The sequence below is a fragment of the Echinops telfairi genome, unplaced genomic scaffold (assembly GCF_000313985.2).
Source record: "Echinops telfairi isolate 266 unplaced genomic scaffold, ASM31398v2 ScPeMD7_2;HRSCAF=8, whole genome shotgun sequence".
In the NCBI taxonomy this organism is placed as follows: domain Eukaryota; kingdom Metazoa; phylum Chordata; class Mammalia; order Afrosoricida; family Tenrecidae; genus Echinops; species Echinops telfairi.
Genome location: NW_022103898.1, coordinates 56,046,492 through 56,053,213, shown reverse-complemented (window position 1 = coordinate 56,053,213; position 6,722 = coordinate 56,046,492). Strand labels below are relative to the sequence as shown.

The 6,722-nt window shown below is 43.5% G+C and overlaps 2 pseudogenes; one reads left to right on the top strand and one right to left on the bottom strand.

Moving 5' to 3' along the window:
* Positions 1–997: 997 nt before the first annotated feature.
* LOC115870454 lies at positions 998–1,316 on the top strand (annotated as a pseudogene).
* A 4,264-nt stretch (positions 1,317–5,580) lies between these two features.
* On the bottom strand, positions 5,581–6,101 carry LOC101650309 (annotated as a pseudogene).
* Positions 6,102–6,722: the final 621 nt, after the last annotated feature.

Here is a 6,722-nt window from a genome sequence, read left to right as displayed (position 1 = left end):
CATATGACCCCCTCCCTGGGGGATGGACAACAGAAAATTGGGTGAAGGGAGACACCAGGTAGTGTAAGACATGACAAAATAATAATAATTTATAAGTTATCAAGGGCTCATGAGGGACGGGAGAATGGGGAGGGAGGGAAAAATGAGGAGCTGATACCAAGGGCTCAAGTAGGAAACAAATGTTTTGAGAATGATGATGGAAACAAATGTACAAATGTGCTTGAGACAATGGATGTATGTATGGATTATGATAAGAGTTGTACGAGCCCCCAATAAAATGATTTAAAAAAAACCCCAAACCAATTAAACATTGCCTTGGAGGACAGAGTAGAACTGTCCCACAGGGTTTCCGTGGCTGTAATTCTTTCTGGAAGCAGATTGCTACACCTTTCTCCTGTGTTGTAGCTGGTGTGTTTGAGCCATCACCATTTCAGTTAGTAACCAAGCACTTTACCCACTGTGCCACCAAGATTCTTCTTTAGAATAGTAATATACCACTTTTTCCCTTTATAGCATATTGGCCAATTTGTTCTAATACTGGACAATACGTTATCATGGTAATGTTTATTGCAAAGTACATTCTTAATATGTATTCATTTAAGAATTATAAAATCTTAGATCCTGGTTAATTAGCTCATATCATGGAGAAAAATGAGGCTTTCTGTTCCCATAATGAATTACACTCTCTGACAGCCACAGGGGTAGTTCTACCCTGTTCTATAGGACTGCTATGAGTTGAACTTGGCTTGATGGCGCTGAGTGAGACAGCTGGTTATATAAATGTGGAGCATTTATGTATATTAATTCTAGGCAAATTTGAACTTCCAATATTTTAACAGTTCTGCCCCAACAGGAACTTGATCATCAATGCACACAAACTAAAGCAAATGAAATAAATGATGAAGTAAAAAGCTGAACAGAAATTTTCAAAGAGCTTAAGAAGACAAAGTAAAGTATTATAAAGAAATGGCACTACTGCCAGCCTCTAGTTTCCACCATGCCTGGTCTGACCACCAGTAGCATGAACATGGGTCCCTTTACTCGCCCAGTAAAGCATTGGCCGCTCAGGCATCAGGATCCAGCATCCTGCAGAGAAGAAATGCCAGCTGGGGAAAAAGAGTGCAGGTTGTGCCACCGCAGCTGGCACTGGGTGGATGTGGCGCACCTACACAGCGGATTCACTTCATGGGACTCAAAGTTAGCATTGTTCCAGTTTGGGTTATGGGTCTTCTGTGCATCACTTTTTGTTTATGTTGCACATTTGGGCAAGGTCATCCATTCACAGTCTCAGCTACCTCTACCTGCTGTTCATCTGAAGAAGGCGGAACGAACCAAACAGGTCTTGAACCTAAAGCACTGTGCATTTTATTGTTGCATTCATGTAAGCTTACTGTTTTACAGGGAACTTAATGAGAATTTACTTTTGAGGAATTCGTTTCATTTACCTAGTAAGCTTTAAAATTATTTTATACCAAAAAATGTGCGAAGACCTAGTTTTTAAAAAATCCCAAATGAAAATAATAATTTATAAATTATCAAGGGTTTATAGGAGTGGGGGGGCAGGGAGGAAGGGGAGAAATGAGGAACTGATACCAAGGGCTCAAGTAGAAAGAAAATGTTTTGAGCATGATGATGGCAACAAATGTACAAAGGCGCTTGACACAAGGGATGGATGGATGGATTGTGATAAGAGTTGTACAAGCCCCAATAAAATGGGGTTTTTTAAAATCCCAAATGAAGAACACATTCAGTATAACTTAATATGAAAGAACTGAGAAAAAATGAAGCCTAGAGTTTCAACATTGAAGGATTGTATTGAATGAAATATAAAATATTGAATGAAGCACAAAATATTAACAGAATATAGGCAGAATATGCAGGCACTGTAACAAAGAGAATGGTTGACATTCATTTTAAGAAGTAGCAGGGGCACTAATGATTTTGAGTGAGGAAAATCCAAGTTGCACTGAAGGCTTTTGGCAAAATCAGGGCTCTAGAAACTGATAGAATACCAGTTTAAAAGATTGAAAAGCAGATATAATACTGGAAACATCCACTTGCCTATACAATTGAAAGGCAGTTACCTGGCCAACTGACTAGAAAATATTCATATCTGCAGCCATTCCAAAGAAAGGTAATTGAACAGAATGTGGAAAGTATTGAACAATAAAATTAATATCACACAGAAGTAAAATTTTGTTGAAGATAATTCAAAAGTGATTGTAACAGTATATCTATCCACAGGAAGCTGCTAGTAATTACACCAGATTCAGAAGAGGATGTGGCAGAAAGGACTTCATTACTGACATCATGTAAATCTTGATTGAAAGCAAAGAGAAATCAGAAAGATGTTTATTTATGCTTATTGACCAGGCAAAGGCATCTGTCACATTTAGATCATAACACACTGTGGATAACATTGAAAACAATTGGAATTTCAGAACACTTAACTATACTTATTTGGAAAAAGTACATAGACCAAGGAGTAGTCCTTCCAACGGAATGACGGCTGTTTGGTTTTAAAATCAGAAGGAAACACTGTACGGTTTAAAATCAGGAGAGGGTTGTATTGGAGTTGTGCCTTTTCACTCTACTTGTTCAACCTGAACTCTGAGCAGTAACCTGAAAAGCTGGATGAGGCGAAGAGCGACGTGGAATCGGGATGGCATTAGGACTGGAGGAAGGCGCGCTGAAAATCTTCCATAGACAAACGAGATAACCGTCTTTGCTGAAAGCAAGGAGGACTTGAAAACCAAAGCTCTCCTGTGGATTGCAACTCAGTGTAAAGAGAGCCCAAATCTTCACAAGGGGACCAGGCCAAATCAAGATAAGGGAGAGCAGACAGAAGTTTGCAAGGGTTTCCTGTTACTTGTATACCAGTCAATGTTCTTGGACAAATCAGCCCAGAAATCAAAGGTTTGAGTGATCTCCTTGGGTAGATTGCACTGGGGAAGTCTGCGGCATGTTCTTGCTGTTAAGGTGCCATTGAGCTGGCTCCCACCCACGGTGACCCCATGTACGACAGGTCACTGCTCAGTGCTGTGTGGTCCTCACAGTGGTTCCTACGCCTGAGACAGTGCTGCAGCCACGTGTCACCCCATCTCCATGAGGGCCTTCCTCTTGGTCATGCCTCTCCTCTTGACCCAAACATGATGTTCTTCTATAGACACCGGTCTCTCTTGACCTGTGTCCCAGGGACGTCAGACAGTCTCGCCGTCCTTGCCTCTAAGGGGCACTCTGGCCATACTTCTTGCAAGACAGACGGTTTATTCCTTTTAGCAGTGCATGGCAATTTTAAAATTCTTATCCAAATTCAAACATATCCATTTTTCTTTGGTCTTCTGTACTCAATGTCCCTTTTTTACATGCATATGAGGCAATTGAAAATACCATGGCCTGGGTCAGGCACACCATAGTCCTCAAAGTAACATCCTTGCTTTTCAATACTCTAAAGATGTCTCAAGCAGCAGGTTTACCTAATGCAATACATTTTTCGATCTCCTGATATCCGCTTCCATGAGCATTACAAGGTCATATTTTGTCTCTCGTGGAATTGTTTAGATTTTTCAGCTTTATCCTAAATTTACACACAAGCAATTGGTGGTCTGTTCACCAGTTGGTTTTAGTCACTGATATTGAGCTTCTCCATCATATCTCCCACAGATGTAATCAATTTGATATCTGTGTATTCCACGTGGAGAAGTCTATGTGTACAGTGGCCTTTTGTGTTGTTAAAAAGGGGATTTGCTATGACCAAGTCGTTGGTTTTGTGAATTTCTATCATGTGATCTCTAGCTTCATTTATATCACCAAGTCCATATTTTCCGATGACTATTCCTTCCTCTTTGTTTCCAACTTTTGCATTCTAGTCACCAATAATTAGCAATGCAGGTTGCTTACATATTTGTTCAATTTCTGACGGAAGCGGTTGGTAGAATTCTTCAATCTCTTCATCACTAGCTTTTGCAGTTGGTGCATAAATTGGAATAACGGTTTTATTGAGTGGGATTCTTTGAAGGTAGACATATGCAATCCTGTCCCAGAGAGCATTGTATTTCATGGTGGTTTTAGCAAGATCCTTTCTGACAATGAATGCCATGCCATGACTCTTGATTGTGTTATTCCCAGCATAGTAAATCATGATTTTCTGATTCAAAATGGCCAATACCTGTCCATTTCAGTTCACCAATGCCAAGGAAATCAATCTTTTTTGTGTTCCATTTCCTTTTTGGCTACTTCCAATTTTCTTAAATTCATATTTTGCACATTCCAAGTTCTGATCATTAACAAATTTTTGCAGCTGTTTCCACTTGCCTTGAGTTGTGCGTCACCCCCACCCCCACCCCCCAAGGCAGGCAAGTGAAGATGGTGATGACTCCTCTCCCCCAGGCTTTGCCTGACTCCTGGCCCCGTGGCTGACTCTCCCTGTGCAGTCAGCTCCTCCCCAGTCGCTGCAGAGTGCCCTCCGACCGAGCGGCCCACGTTCCAGCAGTCTCTCTGACAACGTTCTGCTTCCTCTGTTTATGCGCTCCGGATCTGACAGTGCTTCAAAGCGATACATACGGTTTATGTGCGACACGCAACCTCTTTAAATGTTGAAGAGAAAGAGTGTTCCTTTGAAAACGAAGGCATGCCTGACCCATTTCCAGTTCTCTCCTACGCGTGCGAAGCTGGACTGTGAGTAAGGAAGACTGCAGAGGAATTTATATTTTTGCGTTATGGTGTTGTCAAAGACCGGTGAAAATGCCATGGCTAGCCAGCAGAATAAACACATCTGTCTTGGAAAAAGCATAGCGAAAGTGGTGGGTAGCAGTAAGGCTGTGAGCCTTCATCTCCTGTACTTTGGACGGGTTATCAGGAGAGCCATGCGCCTGGAGAAGGTTTCATACTTAGGAAAAGAGAGGATCAGCAAACAAGAGGAAGACCCCCCATGAGACGATCGACACCATGGCTGTGACAGTTGCGAGGCTAGCGCAGGGCCGGCAGGGCTTCACTCGGTTGTCCATCGGCCCTTGTAAGTTGGGACCAACTGGCCAGCGCCCAACTACAAGCACCACCTTTGTTCAGAATCAAAGAAATCAAGGCTTTCCACGTGAGAATACTTTTAGACTAGGCATTCGTTTCAATTTGCTAACATGGTAAAACATGGAAGCTGTGATATAGAAAGAATAAATACAAGCCACGTGCTGACAACACAAGAGAAGCACAGTGGGCAGGTTTGTTAAAGGCCCAGCTCTGTGGGGAATGGCCGAAAAAAGAAAACTACAAATGTCTGCGCTCTGACAGAGAAGCCGTCCTTGCTGTGGTGTGCCAGCTCCCAGCCGAGGAAAAGGCAAAGAGGCGCTCCAGCTAGGACTGCTCGCCTGAGATTTGACGGAGGAAAGAAAAAGCACTCTTCTGCTTCCACAGAGGACATTCAGCCCAGAAGACACTGCCTTTGCCTTGTTTCTGCTTCTTCCGGCATTATGAAACAAAGAGTCGTGGTACGCGGGACGTATTTTCGTTTTGTCATCTTTTATTGTGTTTGCGGGTAACAGTTTATTTATTTATTTTATTTTCTGGTTACTGGTTTATGCACCACAAAAGCATCCCCTCCGACTTTACTGGGGTGGCTGACCACGTCCACGACCAAATCCGCCTCTAAACTGGAACTCCGTGGCTGACCCAGCCCCAGCCTCGGCTTTCTTGTCGGCACCAGGCGGCACAGTGCTCCGTCTGTAGGTGTCTCTGTCGGCCTCTCCTCTGGTCAGTCTGGCTGGTCGCTCACCCTCCAGACCTTTGGGCCGTGGCCTGCCAGTCTCGGGGCGACTGCGGCGCAGGGTGGCAGGCACAATCTCAGGGGGCGGGTGAAGGTAATCCCGGAGGTACTGAATCCCCTCGTTGGTAAGGTACCAGTAGAAATGTCTCCAGGCAAACTGTTCCTTCACGTAGCCTCGTGACTTTGAGAGACTGCATGGCCTTCATGACGTGAAGGTTGGGCACGTTCTTGTCTGCCAGTTCGGGGTGCTTGGGCATGTGGACATCCTTCTTGGCCACCATTACCCCCTCCTTGAAAAGGAGCTCATAGATAGCGATCCGGTTCTTCTTGGGCATCAACATCGTGGCGACCGCTGCGTGCAGAGCAGGGACGGAAAGGAAGGGGCATGCGCAGCGCGGCCTATTTATTTATTAATAATAGGAGAGCTTAGTTGTTTCATTTCTTCACATTTTCTTTCTTTTTTTCCCCCCAAAGGTTTATTGGCACATAATTTACATATCATACAATTCAATAGCTCAATTATTTGATCATATCAAGAAGGATTGTACAATCATCACATCGATTTTAGAGCATCCCCCTATGCTCTCCCGACCCCTGCCAATGGTTAAAACACCTTTCAAATGAGTTGTGCAATCACAATCCATTCTGGTGCTCCCTCCCCCTCCGGCCTTCATTGCTTACTCCCCAAATCCCCTTTCCCTCCCTATCACCCACCCCCATCCCTGTGTTCCCTGTATTAATTATTATCGCTATGCATCCACTCGCCCTGTGCTTCACAGCTGAGAGACCCAACAGAAAACAATAAAAACAAAATCGCACTAAGGTGGTAAGGATAAAATCATAATAGTATAAAGGCAAAAATACAAATAATGTGTAAGAAGGAAAAGACTCCAGCAACATTCAAAAATCCAGGGGTGGGTGGGAAATCTATCGTAGAACAAGTAAGAGATAGTTGTGCCCGGAC